The following is a 19,799-nucleotide window of genomic DNA, read 5'->3' as shown; positions in this document are numbered from 1 at the left end:
ATGTGCTGCTATTCTTGCGGCTGAAGGAATGAAAAATGAACCGTTTAGTGGGTTAATAACATAACAGGTACCAAAGCCCATATTTATTCTAGTAACGACAATATACCTGCAAGAGCAGATGCAATTGGCATCAGCCCCTGATTAGTTTGAAGATAAGCTGGCAATATTTTCCAGTAATTCCATCATATTTTCCTGCTTTTGCTCTGGCAAACAGGAAAGAAAGATTGAATGACAAAAAGCCCTGGTTTGTATCTTTCTACACCTGTTGTCACAGAGTGCCATCCAGTTCCATATCTGACCCAGAGTTTTCATTTTCTAGAGAAATGTTATTAACACTAGAATTAACATAAGCCACAATGGCAGTCCTCAGTTTTGCACTCCTGGCTTCTGTATGTTTTCTTCTAGTAGTGGTTGAGATGCATGTGTATTTCTCACTTGAAAACTTGATTAAACAGGAATGATCAGCAGTGACCCATCCCATTTTCCCTGATCGTTCTCTGAGGCCTTGTGACCAACCTCTCCCTTTCAAGCACAGTATGCAGAATGATCAGTGATATCAGTCAAGTGTGCTCAGACACATAGAGTGAGGAGCAGCTCACTCTTTATGGTCTCTAGTCATGGTGGGAAAAGTATTCAGAGCCCCGCCAGCCACTCAGTTTACTAAGCATGAGCCCACCATGCCGCCAGCAGGTCAGGAGTGTGGGACCTTATCAGTTAGATTAATATGAACACTGTGCAGAAAATAGAGACTGAGGCCTCCTGTTTTGGACACTGAGTATGTAGTTTAAACACTTTTGCTGCATTCTATGTGCAGGTGTGAACAAGAACCCATAAGTAACTTCTCCAGCTCCTTGTGACCATACTGTGTAGGTCACTGTGTCGTGAAGCCGTTTATGTGTTATTTCTTTTCTCTGGAGAATAAGTTTCCAGAGAGTAGGGGCTGTGGCTCACCATCTCTGTATCTCAGTGTCTCCACAGCCCTTATCCCAGTGCCTGGCACGTAATAAGTACCCAACAAATGTCTGATAAATGACCGAGTCCGTACTTCCCATGGTGTTGTGGGCACTCTGCTTCCCTCAGCCCACCTGCTCGGACGCATGTTCATCTTTCTTGACTCAACACTAGCATCGTCTCCTCTGAGAAGTCTTCTTTGGGACTAGTCCAGTCTCCCCACTCACCGTGCTCTCTTTTATGCTCCCAGCGTACCCTGAACATTGTCTCAGTGATCACGGATTTTTTTAATTTTTTGGCTCTGCTGGGTCTTCACTGCTGCGTGCAGGCCCGGGCTTCTCATTGCTTCTCATTGTGGCGGAGCACAGGCTCTAGGTGTGCAGGATCGGTAGCTGGGGCTCCTGAGCTTTAGAGCACAGGCTTAGTAGTTGTGATGCACGGGCTTAGTTGTTCTATGGCCTTAGTTGCTCCACAGCCTGTGGGATCATCCTGGACCAGGGATCGAACCTGTGTCCCCTGCAGTAGCAGGCACATTCCTTACCCCTGAACCACCAGGGAAGCCCATGGCTTTTATTTTTCAGTTGGAGTATAGTTGCTTGACAGTGTTCTGTTCATTCTGCTGTACGGCAAAGTCAATAAGTCACATATATACATATATTGCCTGTTTCTTGGATTTCCTTCCCATGTAGGTTACCACAGAGCATTGAGTAGAGTTACCTGTGCTATGCAGTTGGTTAAAATTTTTTATTTAATTAATTTATGTGACCATGCCATGTGGCATGTGGGATCTTGGTTCTCTAATCGGGGATTGAACCTTTGCCCCCTGCAGTGGAAGCACAGTGTCTGGACTACCAGGGAAGCCGATTCTTTAATGGAATGATTGTTCTACAGATCTGTCTCTCCCACTCGTCTGAATGTCCCTGATGACAGATACCATGTCTTTCTGTGGTTTTATCTCTGATACCTTGGGAAGTACCTGGGTCATGGTAGGTTCTCAACTTCTGCTTGATGAATTCATCATACACCTAGCTCCATGGGGTTAACTCACCCAAGGAGAGAGCAGATCAAGGGTCATGGTAATGTTCTCAGTAAAACAATGCATTTGCCAAGGGACTGCACGAATCTTTTCTTAGCGTCTTCTTTTTAGGGCTGTGACCAAGTCCACTTATGTTCTTCTGCCTCTGATAGCTAGTAGGCATTTAATTAAGCTTCAGTGAGCAGAAAGATAAATAAATGAGGCTCCAAAGCAATATACATCAGCCAATGTAGATTTCAGACTTGATGTATCCAAAGCCTTCTTGCAAATCATCTACCTCCAGTCTGAAGCCACCTACCCGAAAAATCACTGCACAATGTAGCATTTACAAGCAGGCTGCCTTCAGGGCTCCGGAGGTTGTGGGCTGGGTCCTGAGTAAACACAGGCTACACTGAAGAGCCATTGTGGGCGCTGGGAGTTCTTTCAAGTTCCTCTGGGGTCTGAACTTGATTTGCAGCTGGAGCCAAGTCCCGACCAAGCCCCCCCACCCCTGTTTTCAGCAATTGAATTATTAACTAAAAGAAAATCGTCCAGGGCATAACAGTTAGCAGCAGGCTGCCAATGGTCAGGAAATTTTATTTTGTTTACTCAGAGTGTTTGCAACCTAATCTAAGGAAGAGTAGGAACCGAGAACTCAGAAAGCAATTCTGAAGATCTGGTTCTGAAGGAAGACAGACAGGCTTTGGCACTGGGCAGGAAGGCAGTTCAAGGCAGCCAAGGAGTGGCGCTGCAGTGCTGTCCCTCAGGACAAGGCTGATTTCCTGGTGGTATTACCTACACCTTCCTTCTGTGCTGGCTTTTCTGGGAGGGCTCCAGGCCCCCCCCCCCCATATCTCCTGCAACCCCCAATTTGAATTCTGCATCGTTCGCTGAAGTCTTTGATCCTTATTGAGATGCAAATGCCATTTAGAGGGACACCTATGAAAAGGCATCTGAGTTTCAGTCTGACTTTTGCAACTAAATGAATATATCTCTTTACATCTCTGGGCCTCAGATTCTTTACCTGTAAAATAGAGATGGAAGTGCCACCTGACATGCAGGGTTTTTGAGACTGGAATTTGTAAATTAAAAACCTTTCTACAGAAAGAATGATTATCCATACTAGTTTCTACATGCATGGTGCCTTAGCCACTTGCATCACTCTGTGTTGTATTCAGTTCAGCTCAGTTCAGTCGCTCAGTCCTGTCCGACTCTGCAACCCCATGAATCACAGCATGCCAGGCCTCCGGTATCTGCAAATATTAGGTATCTGCTTCTAACTCAGTGGGTTTCCCAGGTGGCTCAGATGGTAACGTGTCTGCCTGCATTGCGGGAGACCCGGCTTTGATCCCTGGCTCGGAAAAATCCCCTGGAGAAGGAAATGGCAACCCACTCCAGTACTCTTGCCTGGAAAATTCCATGGACGGAGCCTGGTGGGCTACAGTCCACGGGGTCGCAAAGAGTCAGACACGACTGAGCGACTTCACTTTCACTGTCTAACTCAGTACATGGGTCAGAGTAGGTGCTCAATAAAGGGCAGGTGAATTCAGTTCAGTCTCTCAGTTGTGTCTAACTCATTGCGATCCCATGAACCGCAGCACGCCAGGCTTCCCTTTCCATCATCAACTCCCGGAGCTCACTCAAACTCATGTCCATCAAGTCGGTGATGCCACCGAACCATCTCATCCTCTGTCGTCCCCTTCTCCTCCTGCCTTCAATCTTTCCCAGCATCAGGGTCTTTTCACATGAGTCAGTTCTTTGCAACAGGTGGCCAAAGTATTGGAGCTTCAGCTTCAGCATCAGTCCTTCCAATGAATATTCAGAACTGATTGCCTTTACGATTGACTGATTTGATCTCCTTACAGTCCAAAGGACTCTCAAGAGTCTTTTCCAACACCGTAGTTCAAAAGCATCAGTTCTTCAGTGCTCAGCTTTCTTTATAGTCCAACTCTCACATCCATACATGACCACTGGAAAAACCATAGTTTTGACTAGACGGACCTTTGTCAGCCAAGTAATGTCTCTGCTTTTTAATATGTTGCCTAGGTTGGTCATAACTTTCCTTCTAAGAAGTAAGCGTCTTTTAATTTAATGGCTGCAATTACCATCTACAGTGATTCTGGAGCCCAAGAAAATAGTCTGTCACTGTTTCCACTGTTTCCCCATCTATTTGCCATGAATTGATAATACCAGATGGCATGATCTTAGTTTTTTGAATGTTGAGTTTTAAGCCAGCTTTTTCACTCTTCTCTTTCACTTGCATCAGGAGGCTCTTTAGTTCCTCTTCACTTTCTGCCATAAGGGTGGTGTCATCTGCATATCTGAGGTTATTGATATTTCTCCCTGCAATCTTGATTCCAGCTTGTGCTTCATCCACCTCAGCATTGAATTGAGTAAGTGAATTGAGCAAGGCTAACTTACAGCAGCAGGAAGATAAGTATTCTCAGGCTTCTATCATGCATAACAGTAAGATTCTCACTTCTTTAAAGGTCACAGAGTAACCACTGAACTCTGTCCTTTTGCTCTGGGAAAGCAGGGCAAACTGCCCATCTCTGCTGAATTCCCTGTGGAACTCTCAGTCTGCTATTCTAGGGACTGTTCTTCCCAGATCTCCCTCACATAGTTCACGTATTAACAGTAGACTGTCCTGTTGTACCTACTGGTGTATCTGTATTTGTCAAGCAATGTGCCCAAGCCTTCATTTCCAGAAGAATGGTCATCATGTACATGGGACATGGTGAGAAGACAGGAAAACCAAACCCAACAACGTGACCTGTTAAATATTTCTTATCTTAGCCCATATGTTGCTTTTTGCTGAAGTACAGCAAAGACAGAGACATTGAAAATTTTTCTTTGAGAAGTAGTGTGATAGAAGAGCCCAAGATGCTTGACTTCTTCTCTTAGTCTGTCATCAATCTATTGGGTTAATCATTCCTTTGCACTCCATTTCCTGTTCAGCAGAGCCAAGCAATGAAGAGGTGGCTTCTAAGGAGACTTCCATTATTCTCTTTGAATCCAATGGCCCCTTTCTTCATGCATGGTGGTTTTCTGTCTTTGGAATGCCTCCTCCTGGCCAGACCAGAATCCCTACCCCTACACTTCCCAAATTTGTCAGAGCATGGGACTAAACCGTGCATTCTGCTGGAAAGAGAGTTGGGTGGGGGTGTCTTGGTTTGCCACACAAGACTATCTGGAAACAGAAAGAGACCCCGCAGGAAGAGTACAGAGGTTTGTGTAAGCTGCCCAAGGGCTGTAGGGGTCCCCAAAAAGAGCTGTAAGGGGTCCCCAAATAGTGATGCACCACAAAGGACCCGGGAGCCCACACAGGGGGAGGAAGAAGACCTAATGCCAAACAAAGTCGTGCATTTCTATTGCTGAGTGTCTAGTGCCAATTTCTGAAACAAAACTGTATCTTCAAATTTAAGTGGTAGTGGGACTGTTAACCTTGAAGTGAGAAAAAAATCCACGGACTCACTGGGAATTTGGGGGCAGGGACAATTATCCTCATGAAATAATGTTCAAAGGAACAGTGGAAGGTAAAAACAAACCTGTGTTTTGATCACAATCCATGTATCACCTTTGGTCAGTATATGCCAATTCTTATGCTTTAAAGATATATATTTTATTCATTTTGAGCCTCCGTTTACTGTCTGAAGATATATATCAAGCTGTGGACAAATATTTTCTCTTTTTCGTATTATGTCAGGTCAGTTCAGTTCAGTCGCTCAGTCATGTCCGACTCTTTGCAACCCCATGAATCACAGCACACCAGGCCTCCCTGTCCATCACCAACTCCTGGAGTTCACTCAAACTCGTGTCCATTGAGTCGGTGATGCCATCCAGCCATCTCATTCTCTGTCGTCCCCTTCTCCTCCCGCCCCCAATCCTTCCCAGCATTTAGTATTATGTACTAGAAGCTAAAACCACTTACTGAGGAGTTAGCAAATCATCAATAATTAGGTTAAGTCATGTACAAATAACAGTAGGAATGTACACATCACGATTTTCCAGGCACTTAACTAGAATTGACTTGGACCCAGGTAGGTAGTGGGGGAAAGCTACGTTTGGGGTTTCTGCTCTGTTCCCTGCTGAGTGGGTAGCAGAGCGCTGAAGAAAGAAACCAGTGCATTCTGCTACTTGGCAGCACTGTGAGCAAGGGCAAAGTGCTTTGCTCTCATCTATTCATTCAACAAACAAGTGACGGGGAAACAAGAAGTTGAGAGGAACATGAAAGTTGGAGGAGGCTGACAGCTAAAATCTAGGGATGCTGCTGGCTGTCATCAACGGAGGGAAGCTGGAGCACACGGGAGATGCTGCAGAGGCCACGAGCCCGGGGGACCCATCAGACATTGAATGAAAACCAGAAGAGCATCGCTGTTCAGGGAAGACTTGCATTATGTGCCTCTTGGATTGTTGGGCATGCCAGCGGCTGTCTTACTGCCTATTAACTTTGCGTTCCATCCTTTAAAAGGTGGTCAAGCTTGCTTTAATTTATTTTTAAAAGGTAGGAATAGCCTTGGGAGAATAATTAAAAGCCCACTGGTTTTTTGTTACATTATATTTTAAGACAGCATATTTTTCTGTCTACTGACTTTTAAGAGGGCCCTGCCAAATAGTCTGTGTAAGAGTAAATGAGCATATAAAAGGTTTGCTCTGTAGCTATTTGGACTTGGTTTTTATGGAATTTTATCTTCATTCACATGAAAAAATAAACAAATTCTTCACTTCAGCTTTTCCAGGCTCACCAAAAATGCACAACATGTGCCTACAGAAGCAAAAGGGGAAAAGATGAAAAAAAAAAAATAACTCAGTGTGCAGGGGAAAAGATTCTGTTACATGAACAGAGGGCAACATATGGATTGGTTAGATGGTGATGTTGACCAAAGTATTGGGGGGAAAAAATGGAGGAATAGGATCTTTTGAAATACCGCAGAGGAAAAGCTGCTGCAAACACTGTGTGAAAATAATCTGTAAATGCCAGAGAAGTTGTCCGGCAGAATGACACTCTCTTACAAAAAGGTCTTCTGTTTCTATTCCAAAATGCTTTTTTCACCAGTATAACTCTAATACTTTATCAAATTATAAATTTCACTAGTCAAAATGAATTCATTGACTTATCTAAAGAATGTTATATAAAAGCCAGAGTACCCTTTGACTGCTGATTCTATCAAAGACAAACCCTCGACCTTCTAGTGACGTCCACTGTTAAGAGTTCAGCGGGTACTATTGAAAGAGACTGAGGAAGATCTATATGTTCTAAAATAGAAGTCCATGACGTGCTGTGGAGAAAACAAAGACATTTACTGAATGTACATTATGATGCTACTCTTGTGAAAGATGAAAACACACTCAACAATTCTATTGATGTATTATATCTATGTCTGTATATCTAAATTATAGCTATCTAGTTCTCTCTATTTATGTCTGTACTATCTGTGTGCTGTGCTGTGCTTAATCGTTCAGTTGTGTCTGACTCTTTGAGACCCCGTGGACTGTAGCCCACCAGGCTTCTCTGTCCATGAGGATTCTCCAGGCAAGAATACTGGAATGGGTTGCCATGCCCTTCTCCAGGGGATCCCTTGGAGAAGAAGGATCCATGCCCTTCTTCCCAACCCAGGGATCGAACCCAGGTCTCTTGCATTGCAGGCAGATTCTTTACCTTCTGAGCTACCAGGGAATATCTAAATCTATATCTACTGAGTAAAAAAGGTTTAAAGAAATTTTCACTTCTGGTAATGGTGAAATAGATAAATTTCTTTCTGAGGGTCAGGGACATTTAGAAACCTGTGCAAATTTTGATAAAAGCGTTGCTCATCTAATAAGATAGTGAATAGTTGTTAGACCAGGATCTATGGAAGAGCAGGTGCTCAGAGTTATCTTAGGGATTAAAATTTCTTTCCTTCTGGGGGATTATTTACTCATTTTAGAGGGGACTGCTGAGAGGATGAGAAACTGAATGGTGGTTTTGATAGCCCTGTCAGGCTAAGGAAATGGATAATAACACACTGCAATCAAGAACGGGTATTTCTTTGCTTTGTGTTGGGACCTCAATGCTCCACATTAGTGATAAAGTTATACAAAAAAAAAAAGGCTGGTTCTTGCAGAGATTGCAACTCAGCTTTGGATAATCTCAGTCATGATTTTTTCTCTTAAACTTTTATTTTGTATCGGAGTATAGCCGATGAACAATGTTGTGATTGTTTCAGGTGGACAATGAAGGGACTCAGTGATAAATATACATGTATCCATTCTCCCCCAAACTGTCCTCCCATCTCAGCTGCCAGATAACATCGAGCAGCACTCCATGTGCTGCATAGTAGGTCCTTGTTATCTATTTTGACTATAGCAGTGTGCCCATGTCCCAAACTCCCTAGCTGTCTCTTCCCCCTGTTGCCATAAAAGTGCATTCTCTAAGGCTGAGTCTCTTTCTGTTTTGTTAAGTAAATTCATTTGTGTAATTTTTTAGATTCCATATAAAAAGGATGTCAGACTATATTTCTCCTTCTCCAACTTATTTCACTCAGTATGACAATCTCTGGGTCCATCCATCTCACTGCAAATGGAAGTATTTCATTCCATTTAATGACTAAGTAATATTCAGTTCAGTTCAGTTCAGTTCAGTCGCTCAGTCGTGTCCGACTCTCCGCGACCCCATGAATCACAGCACGCCAGGCCTCCCTGTCCATCACCAACTCCCGGAGTACACTTAAACCCATGTCCACAGAGTCGGTGATGCCATCCAGCCATCTCATTCTCTGTCGTCCCCTTCTCCTCCTGCCCCCAACCTTTCCCAGCATCAGAGTCTTTTCCAGTGAGTCAACTCGTCTCATGAGGTGGCCAAAGTATTGGAGTTTCAGCTTTAGCATCAGTCCCTCCAATGAACATCCAGGATTGATCTCCTTTAGAATGGACTGGTTGGATCTCCTTGCAGTATAAGGGACTCTCAAGAGTCTTCTCCAACACCACAGTTCAAAAGCATCAATTCTTCGGCGATCAGCTTTCTTCACAGTCCAACTCTCACATCCATACATGACCACAGGAAAAACCATTGCCTTGACTAGACGGACCTTGGTCGGCAAAGTAATGTCTCTGCTTTTTAATATACTATCAAGGTTGGTCATAACTTTCCTTCCAAGGAGCAAGCGTCTTTTAATTTCATGGCTGCAATCAGCATCTGCAGTGATTTTGGAGCCCAAGAAAACAAAGTCTGACACTGTTTCCACTGTTTTTCCATCTATTTCCCATGAAGTGATGGGACCAGATGCCATGATCTTTGTTTTCTGAATGTTGAGCTTCAAGCCAACCTTTTCACTCTCCTCTTTCACTTTCATCAAGAGGCTTTTGAGTTCCTCTTCACTTTCTGCCATAAGGGTAGTGTCATCTGCATATCTGAGGTTATTGATATTTCTCCCAGCAATCTTGATTCCAGCTTGTGCTTCTTCCAGCCCAGCGTTCCTCATGATGTGCTCTGCATATAAGTTAAATAAGCAAGGTGACAATATACAACCTTGACGTACACCTTTTCCTATTTGGAACCAGTCTGTTGTTCCATGACTGGTTCTAACTGTTGCTTCCTGACCTGCATACAGGTTTCTCAAGAGGCAGGTCAGGTGGTCTGGGATTCCCATCTCTTTCAGAATGTTCCACAGTTTATTGTGATCCACGCAGTCAAAGGCTTTGGCATAGTCAATGAAGCAGAAATAGATGTTTTTCTGAAACTCTCTTGCTTTCTCCATGATCCAGCGGATGTTGGCAATTTGATCTCTGGTGCCTCTGCCTTTTCTAAAACCTGCTTGAACATCTGGGAGTCCTCGGTTTACATACTGCTGAAGCCTGGCTTGGAGAATTTTGAGCATGACTTTACTAGCGTGTGAGATGAGTGCAATTGTGCGGTAGTTTGAGCATTCTTTGGCATTGCCTTTCTTTGGGATTGGAATGAAGACTGACCTCTTCCAGTCCTGTGGCCACTGCTGAGTTTTCCAAATCTGCTGGCATATTGAGTGCAGCACTTTCACAGCATCATCTTTCAAGACTTGAAATAGCTCCACTGGAATTCCATCACCTCCACTAGCTTTGTTCGTAGTGATGCTTTCTAAGGCCCACTTGACTTCACATTCCAAGATGTCTGGCTCTAGGTCAGTGATCACATTATCGTGACTATCTTGGTCGTGAAGATCTTTTTTGTACAGTTCTTCTGTGTATTCCTGCCACCTCTTCTTAATATCTTCTGCTTCTGTTAGGTCCATACCATTCCTGTCCTTTATCGAGCCCATCTTTGCATGAAAAGTTCCCTTGGAATCTCTAATTTTCTTGAAGAGGTCTCTTGTTTTTCCTATTCTGTTGTTTTCCTCTATTTCTTTGCATTGATCACTGAGGAAGGCTTTCTTATCTCTCCTTGCTATTCTTTGGAACTCTGCATTCAGATGCTTATATCTTTCCTTTTCTCCTTTGCTTTTCGCCTCTCTTCTTTTTACAGCTATTTGTAAGGCCTCCTCAGACAGCCATTTTGCTCTTTTGCATTTCTTTTCCATGGGGATGGTCTTGGTCCCTGTCTCCTGTACAATGTCACGAACCTCCGTCCAGAGTTCATCAGGCACTCTATCAATCAGATCTAGTCCCTTAAATCTATTTCTCACTTCCACTGCATAATCATAAGGGATTTGATTGAGGTCATATCTGAATGGTCTAGTGGTTTTCCCTACTTTCTTCAATTTAAGTCTGAACTTCGCAATAAGGAGTTCATGATCTGAGCCACAGTCAGCTCCTGGTCTTGTTTTCGCTAACTGTATACAGCTTCTCCATCTTTGGTTGCAAAGAATATAATCAATCTGATTTCGGTGTTGACCATCTGGTGATGTCCATGTGTAGAGTCTTCTCTTGTGTTGTTGGAAGAGGGTGTTTGCTATGACCAGTGCATTCTCTTGACAAAACTCTATTAGCCTTTGCCCTGCTTCATTCCGTGCTCCAAGGCCAAATTTGCCAGTTACTCCAGGTGTTTCTTGACTTCCTACTTTTGCATTCCAGTCCCCTAGAATGAAAAGGACATCTTTTTTGGGTGTTAGTTCTAAAAGGTCTTGTAGGTCTTCATAGAACCGATTAACTTCGGCTTCTTCAGCATTACTGGTTGGGGCATAGGCCTGGATTACTGTAATATTGAATGGTTTGCCTTGGAAACGAACAGAAATCATCCTGTCATTTTTAAGATTGCATCCAAGTACTGCATTTCGGACTCTTTTGTTGACCATGATGGCTACTCCATTTCTTCTAAGGGATTCCTGCCCACAGTAGTAGATATAATGGTCATCCGAGTTAAATTCACCCATTCCAGTCCATTTTAATTCACTGATTCCTAGAATGTCGACGTTCACTCTTGCCATCTCCTGTTTGACCACTTCCAATTTGCCTTGATTCATGGACCTAACATTCCAGGTTCCTATGCAATATTGCTCTTTACAGCACCGGACCATGTTTCTATCATTGGTCACATCCACAACTGGGTATTGGTTTTGCTTTTGCTCCATCCCTTTATTCCTTCTATAGTTATTTCTCCACTGAGCTCCAGTAGCATACTGGGCACCTACCGACCTGGGGAATTCCTCATTCAGTATCCTATCATTTTGCCCTTTGTTACTGTTCATGGGGTTCTCAAGGCAAGTATACTGAAGTGGTTTGCCATTCCCTTCTCCAGGGGACCACATTCGGCTGTGGTCCATGTGATTAGATCAGCTAGTTTCCTGTGATTATGATTTCAGTTTGTCTGCCCTCTGGTGCCCCCTAGCAATACCTACCGTCTTATTTGGGTTTCTCTTACCTTGGTCGTGGAAAATCTCTTCACAGCCGCTCCAGCAAAGTGCAGCCGCTGTACCTTACCTTGGACGAGGGGTATCTCCTCAAGGCCGCCCCTCCTGACCTTGAACGCGGAGTAGCTCCTCTCGGCCCTCCTGCGCCCGCGCAGCCACCGCCTGTTGGACGTGGGGTAGCTCCTCTCAGCCGCCGGCCCCGGCCTCAGGCGTGGGGTAGCTCCTCACGGCCGCACCTCTTTGCGTGGTTCGTTGCGCCGGGGCCGGCGTCTCTCGCGTCGCGTCTGCGCCGCCGGGGCCGGCGTCTCTCGCGTCGCGTCTGCGCCGCCGGGGCCGGCGTCTCTCGCGTCGCGTCTGCGCCGCCGGGGCCGGCGTCTCTCGCGTCGCGTCTGCGCCGCCGGGGCCGGCGTCTCTCGCGTCGCGTCTGCGCCGCCGGGGCCGGCGTCTCTCGCGTCGCGTCTGCGCCGCCGGGGCCGGCGTCTCTCGCGTCGCGTCTGCGCCGCCGGGGCCGGCGTCTCTCGCGTCGCGTCTGCGCCGCCGGGGCCGGCGTCTCTCGCGTCGCGTCTGCGCCGCCGGGGCCGGCGTCTCTCGCGTCGCGTCTGCGCCGCCGGGGCCGGCGTCTCTCGCGTCGCGTCTGCGCCGCCGGGGCCGGCGTCTCTCGCGTCGCGTCTGCGCCGCCGGGGCCGGCGTCTCTCGCGTCGCGTCTGCGCCGCCGGGGCCGGCGTCTCTCGCGTCGCATTACTTTGTATATATTCGCTACATCGTCTTTATGCATTTCTCTCTTGGTGGACATTTAGGTTGCCTCCGTGTCTTGGTTACTGTAAACAGCGCTGCCCTGAACATTGGGGTGTATGTATCCTTTCAGATCATGTTTTTCTCTGGATATATGCCCAGGGATGGGATTGCAGGGTCATATGGTAGCTCTGTTTTTAGTTTTCTGAGGGACCTCCATACTGTTCTCTCTAATCAGCGTACCAATTTACATTCCTACCAACAGTGTAGAAGGGTTACCTTCTCTTCACACCCTCTCCAGCATTTATTGTTTGTGGATTTTTTTTTTTATGATAGTCATTCTGATTGGTGTGAGGTGATACCTCATTGTAGTTTTGATTTACATTTCTCTGATAATGAGTACTGTTGAGCAAATTTCATGTGCCTCTTGGCCATCTGTATGTCTTCTTTGGAGAAATGTCCATTTAGGTCTTCTTCCCATTTGTTGATTGGGTTGAACATAGCAATCACTGGTTGAACATAGGCAGAACACTCTCTGACATAAATCACGGTAATATCTTTTTCAGTCCGCCTCCCAGAATAATTGAAATAAAAACAAAAATAAACAACTGGGACCTACTTAGACTCAAAAGCTTTTGCACAGCAAAGGAAACAATAAACAAAACAAAAAGACAACCCACAAATTGGGAGAAAATATTTGCAAATGATATGACTGACAAGAGATTAGTTTCCAAAATTTATAAATAGCTCATGATGCTTAATAGCATCAAAATAAACATCCCAATCAAAAAATGAGCAGAAGACCTAAATAATCATTTCTGCAATGAATTTTTAAAATTAATTTTAGAGGTGGCAGGAATACACAGAAGAACTATACAAAAAAGATCTTCATGACCCAGATAATCACGATGGTGTGAACATTCACCTAGAGCCAGACATCCTGGAATGTGAAGTCAAGTGGGCATTAGGAAGCATCACTATGAACAAAACTAGTGGAGGTGATGGAATTCCAGTTGAGCTATTTCAAATCCTAAAAGATGATGCTGTGAAAGTGCTGCACTCAATATGCCAGCAAATTTGGAAAACTCAGCAGAGACCACAGGACTGGAAAAAGTTTTCATTCCGATCCCAAAGAAAGGCAATGCCAAAGCTGTTCAAACTATAGCACAATTGCACTCATCTCACATGCTAGCAAAGTAATGGTCAAAATTCTCCAAGCCAGGCTTCGACAATATGTGAACCGAGAACTTCCAGATGCTCAAGCTGGTTTTAGGAAAGGCAGAGGAACCAGAGATCAACTTGCCAACAGCCACTGGATCATCAAAAAAGCAAGAGAGTTCCAGAAAAACATCTACTTCTGCTTTATTGACTATGCCAAAGCCTTTGACTGTGTGGATCACAACAAACTGTAGAAAATTCTTAAAGAAATGGGAATACCAGACCATTTTACCTGCTTCCTGAGAAATCTGTATGCAGGTCAAGAAGCAACGGTTAGAACTGGACATGGAACAACAGACTGGTTCCAAATAGGAAAAGGAGTACGTCAAGGCTGTATATTGTCACCCTGCTTATTTCACTTATATGCAGAGTACATAATGAGAAATGCTGGACTGGATGAAGCACAAGCTGGAATTAAGACTGCCGGGAGAAATATCAATAACCTCAGATATGCAGATGACACCACCCTTATGTCAGAATGTGAAGAGGAACTAAAGAGCCTCATGATGAAAGTGAGGGAGGAAAGTGAAAAAGTTGGCTTAAAACTCAACATTCAAAATACTAAGATCATGGCATCTGGTCCCATCACTTCATAGCAAATAGATGGGGAAACAATGGAAACAGTGAGAAACTATTTTCTTGGGCTCCAAAATCACTGTAGATGGTGACTGCAGCCATGAAATTAAAAGATGCTTGCTTCTTGGAAGAAAAGCTATGACCAATCTAGACAGCATATTAAATTGCAGAGACATTACTTTGCCAACAAAGGTCCGTCTAATCAAAGCTATGGTTTTTCCAGTAGTCATGGATGGATATGAGAGTTGGACTATAAAGAAAGCTGAGCACTGAAGAACTGATACTTTTGAACTGTGGTATTGGAGAAGACTCTTGAGAGTCCTTTGGACTGTAAGGAGATCAAACCAGTCAATCTTACAGGAAATCAGTTCTGAATATTCATCAGAAGGACTGATGCTGAAGCTGAAGCTCCAGTCCTTTGGCCACCTGATGCAAAGAACTGACTCATTTGAAAAGACCCTGATGCTGGGAAAGATTGAAAGTGGGAGAAGAAGGGGACAACGGAGGATGAGATGGTTCGGTGGCATCACCGACTTGATGGACATAAATTTGAACGAGCTCGGGAAGTTGGTGATGGACAGGGAGGCCTGGGGTGCTGAAGTCCATGGGGTCGCAAACAGACACAACTGAGAGACTGAACTAAACTGATATGCATTAATATATGATATTTGTTTTTTTTCTTTCTGACTGACTTCACTCTGTCTGGCAGTCTATAGGTCAGTTCACATCTCTGCAGATGGCAGTTTTGTTCCTTTTAATGACTGAATACTATTCAGTTGTATATCTATACTTGAGATCTTCTTTATCCATTCCTCGGTTAATGGACATTTCGGTCATTTCCATGTCTTGGTTAGTATAAATCATGCTGCAGTGAACATTGGGGTGCATGTATCTCTGAATTACGTTTTTGTCTGGGTACATGCCCAGAAATGGGTTTGCTGGTTCATATGGTAGTTCTATTTTTAGTTTTTTAAGGACTTTTTATACTGTTGTCCATAGTGACTGTATCAATTTACATTCTCACTAACAGTGTAATCGGGTTCCCTTTCCTCCATACCCTCTCCAGCATTTATTGTTTGTAAATTTTTTGATGAAGGCCATTCTGACTGGTGTAAGGTGATACCTCGTTGTAGCTTTGATTTATATTTCACTAAATTAGCGTATTGAGCATCTTTTCCTGTGTCATTGGCCATCTGTATGTCTTTGGAGAAATGTCTATTTAAGGCTTCCCATTTTTTGATTCGGTTGTTTGTTACTTTGATATCGAGCTGCAGGAGCTATTTGTATATTTTGGAGAGTAATCCCTTCCCAGTTGCTTCATTTGCAAATGTTTTCTCCATTCTGAGTGTTCTTTTCATCTTGTTTATGGTTTCCTTTGCTGTGCAAAAGCTTTTAATTAGGTACCATTTGTTTATTTTTGTTTTTATTTTCATTTCTGTAGGAGGTGAGTCAAAGAAGATCTTGCTAGGATTTATGTCAAAGAGCGTGCTATGCTTTCCTCTAAGAGTTTTACAGTGTCTGGCCTTCAGTCATGAATTTGGTTTAAAGTTAACTCATGTTACTTGGGCATGTATGTGCCTACCAGAAATAAAACTATGTTCTCTAGAGGAAGAATATATCATTCTGGGGAACAAATTAGTCTACAGACAATTTTGCGAGTAGATATCTGATCTATAAGTAAAACAAAACAGGCGCATGAGGGATGAAAAGGAGATAATAATGGAAACCAGCGGAAACAACAGATGGTAAGAAGAGAAGCATAGAGAAACCAGATATTGGAGCTATCAGATTCAGAGCTTAAAATGTCTGTTCACTATATTCAGAGAGACAAAAGACAACTGTGAGAAATATGTCAGAGTACTAGAAACCATAAAAATTAAAAAATGGAAGTCTGCAACTCAAAATTGAAATGAAAAGCTCAATGAGGGTCTTCCCTGGTGGTGCAGTAAATGGGAGTCTACCTGCCAATGCAGGGGACACAGGTTCGAGCCCTGGTTCAAGAGGATTCCACATGCCACGGAACAACTAAGCTCCTGCACCACAACTTCTGGGCCCATGCTCTAGCAACTACAGATCCTGTAGCAACTACGGAGCCTGTGTGCCACAACCCTGAAGCCCGAGTGTCCTAGAGCCACACGCCACAACTACTGAGCAAACACTGCAATGAGAAGCCTGTGCACTGCAATGAAGAATGGCTCCACTCAGCACTAGAGAAAGCCTGCATGCAGTGACAGAGGACCAGGGCAACCAAAAAAAAGCTCAATGAATTTCTCACAGCAGACTAAACATTGATAGAGACATTTAGTGAATTGGAAGGAAATATTTAGAAGGAAGCATGAAGAAAATATATAAAATATATTTTATATTTAAAATATATATAAAAATAAAATATATAAAAATATATATTATATATATAAAATATATAAATATAAATATATATTTTATATATAAAAATATATTAAATGAAGAAGTAATAGATATAGAAACTTCTGTGTGATCAGTCATATGATACCTTACATGCAAGAAGGAAGGAGAGGAAGGATGGGGCAGAAGAATATGCTAAGAGATTATGGCTGAGAGTTTTTCTGAACTGATAAAAGATACCAAGCCACAGATACTTGAAGAGATACAAAGCCACACGGGATAAATACAAAGAAAGTTACACCTAGGCACATTGTATATTTTTGATTCTTTTGTTTTAGGGCAAGTTATTAATTGCCCTATAAGTGTGGGTTCATCTCTGGGCCCTCTATTAAGTTCAGTTCAGTTCAGTCGCTCAGTCATGTCCCACTCTTTGTGACCCCATGAACCGCAGCACACCAGGCCTCCCTGTCCATCACCAACTGCTGGAGTCTACCCAAACCCATGTCCATCGAGTCGGTGATGCCATCCAACCATCTCATCCTCTGTCGTCCCCTTCTCCTCCTGCCTTCAATCTTTCCCAGCATCAGGGTCTTTTCCAATGAGTCAGCTCTTTGCATCAGGTGGCCAGAGTGTTGGAGGTTCAGCTTTAGCATCAGTTCTTCCAATGAATAATCAGGACTGATTTCCTGAAATTGTCTTCAATTTCAGGATCTGACCCAGGCTTCTTCCAAATTACTGCCTCTGAGTTGAGACTTGGAAAGTATGAGATTTTATTTGTGCCCTTTAAGAGCAGAGTCTTTGTTCCTTACAGTCCGCTGGCTCTCGTCTAAAAGCTCCATTGGCCTTCAAAGCCAGATGTTCTGGGAGCTTGTCTTCCTGGTGGAGGACCCCAGGCTAGTGAGCCCAGTCTGAGGCTAGGACCCCTAGCTGCTTGGGGAGAACCTCTGCAGTTGTAATTATCCTCCCATTTGTGGGTCACTTACCCAAGGATATGGATCTTGACTTTACTGCATCTCTGCCCCTCTTATCCATCTCATTGTGGGTCCTTCTGTTGTGAAAATGTTTCTTGCTAATCTTTAACTTGTTCTTATAGATAGTTACTGTGTAAATAGTTGTGATCCTGGTTTTCCCATGGAGGAGGCAAGCTTTGGGTCTTCCTCCTCTGCCATCTTGGCCACCTTGGCCTTAATTATCTTTTCATATGCTATTTGCCATCTCTATCTCATTTTTGTTGAAGTGTCTGTTCAGATCTTTTGATCATTTTTAAATTGAGTTGTTTGTTTTCTTATTGTAGAGCTTTAAAAGTTCTCTGTATTTTGGATGCAAGTTCTTTATCAAATATGTGTTTTGTACATACATTATCCCAATTTGTGGCTTATTTTTTAATTGTCTTAAACTACCTTTTTTTGGGCTCCAAAATCACTGTGGATGCTGATTGCAGCCATGAAATTAAAAGACGCTTACTCCTTGGAAGGAAATTTATGACCAACCTAGATAGCATATTAAAAAGCAGAGACATTACTTTGCCAACAAAGGTCTGTCTAGTCAAGGCTATGGTTTTTCCCGTGGTCATGTATGGATGTGAGAGTTGGACTGTGAGGAAAGCTGATTGCCGAAGAATTGATGCTTTCGAACTGTGGTGTTGGAGAAGACTCTTGAGAGTCCCTTGGACTGCAAGGAGATCCAACCAGTCCATCCTAAAGGAGATCAATCCTGGGTGTTCATTGGAAGGACTGATGCTAAAGCTGAAACTCCAATACTTTGATCATCTCATGCGAAGAGTTGACTCACTGGAAAAGACTTTGATGCTGGAAGGGATTGGGGGCAAGAGGAGAAGGGGACGACCGAGAATGAGATGGCTGGATGGCATCACCGACTTGATGGACATGAGTTTGAGTGAACTCCAGGAGTTGGTGATGGATAGGGAGGCCTGGCATGCTGCAATTCATGGGGTCGCAAAGAGTCGGACACGACTAAGCAACTGAACTGAACTGAAGCTTAATTATTACTACTTTTTTCTTCAACATGTGACAGGCCGGTGAATTGGTATCCTTACACACTACTAGTGGGAATATAGACTGGTGCAGCCTCTTTGAAAACAATCTGGCAGTTTGTCAAATGCTGAAACACAGTTACCATGTGACCCAGAAATTTTACTCCTAGATAGACACCCAACAGACATAAAAACACGTGTCTGTATAAAAACATGTTCATAGATATTCATAGCAGCATTATTCATAATGGCCCAAAAATGGAAAGAACTGAAATGTCTTATCAGCGGACAAATGGATAAGCAAAACTGTGTGATATATATCCTTTCAAGGACTATTATTTGACTATAAAAAGGAATGAATACTGATAGATGCTACAACTTGGATGAATCTTGAAAATGTTGTGCTAAAAGAATCCAGCTATTAAAACAAAAGCTCAATTATTGTGTGAGTACATTCATATAAACTTTTAGAAAGGGAAATGTATATACTATACAATGGACTATTATTCAGTATTTAAAAAGAAGGAAATCTTACCATTTGTGACAACATGGATGTGCCTCGAGGATATTATGCTAATTGAAAGAAACCAGACAGAGAAAGACAACAACTGCATGATCTCACTTATAAGTGTATTCTAAAATAGTCATACACACAGAATCAGAGAGTGGAATGGTGGTGATCAGGGATTGTATGTAGAGGGAAATGGGGAGATGCTGGACAAAGGATGCAAAATTTCAGTTACACAAGATGAATAAGTTCTGGATATCTAATGTATAACAATGTGAATATAGCTAACAATGTTTTATTGTGTATTGACATTTTCTTAGAAGGTAGATCTTAAGAGTTCTCACCACGAGAAAGAAAGAGAGGAAGAAAAGGAAAATAGTGGTAATTATATAAGGTAATGGCTATGTTAATCAGCTGAATTGTGGTCATTATTTCACAATGTATACACATATCAAATCATAACATTGTATACTTTAAATATGTCCAATTTTAAGTTGTCAATTGTTCAATAGCTTATCACATCCATCTCTTTGAGACCCCATGAACTGTAGCACACCAGGCTTCCCTGTCCTTCACTGTCTCCCTGAGTTTGCTCAAACTCACGGCCACTGAGTCAGTGATGCCATCCCACCATCTCATCCT

Source organism: Moschus berezovskii, chromosome 24, assembly GCF_049115385.1.
Source record: "Moschus berezovskii isolate FMDL1 chromosome 24, NW_MosBer_1.0, whole genome shotgun sequence".
NCBI lineage: Eukaryota > Metazoa > Chordata > Mammalia > Artiodactyla > Moschidae > Moschus > Moschus berezovskii.
Note: the sequence above shows the minus strand (reverse complement) of the source record.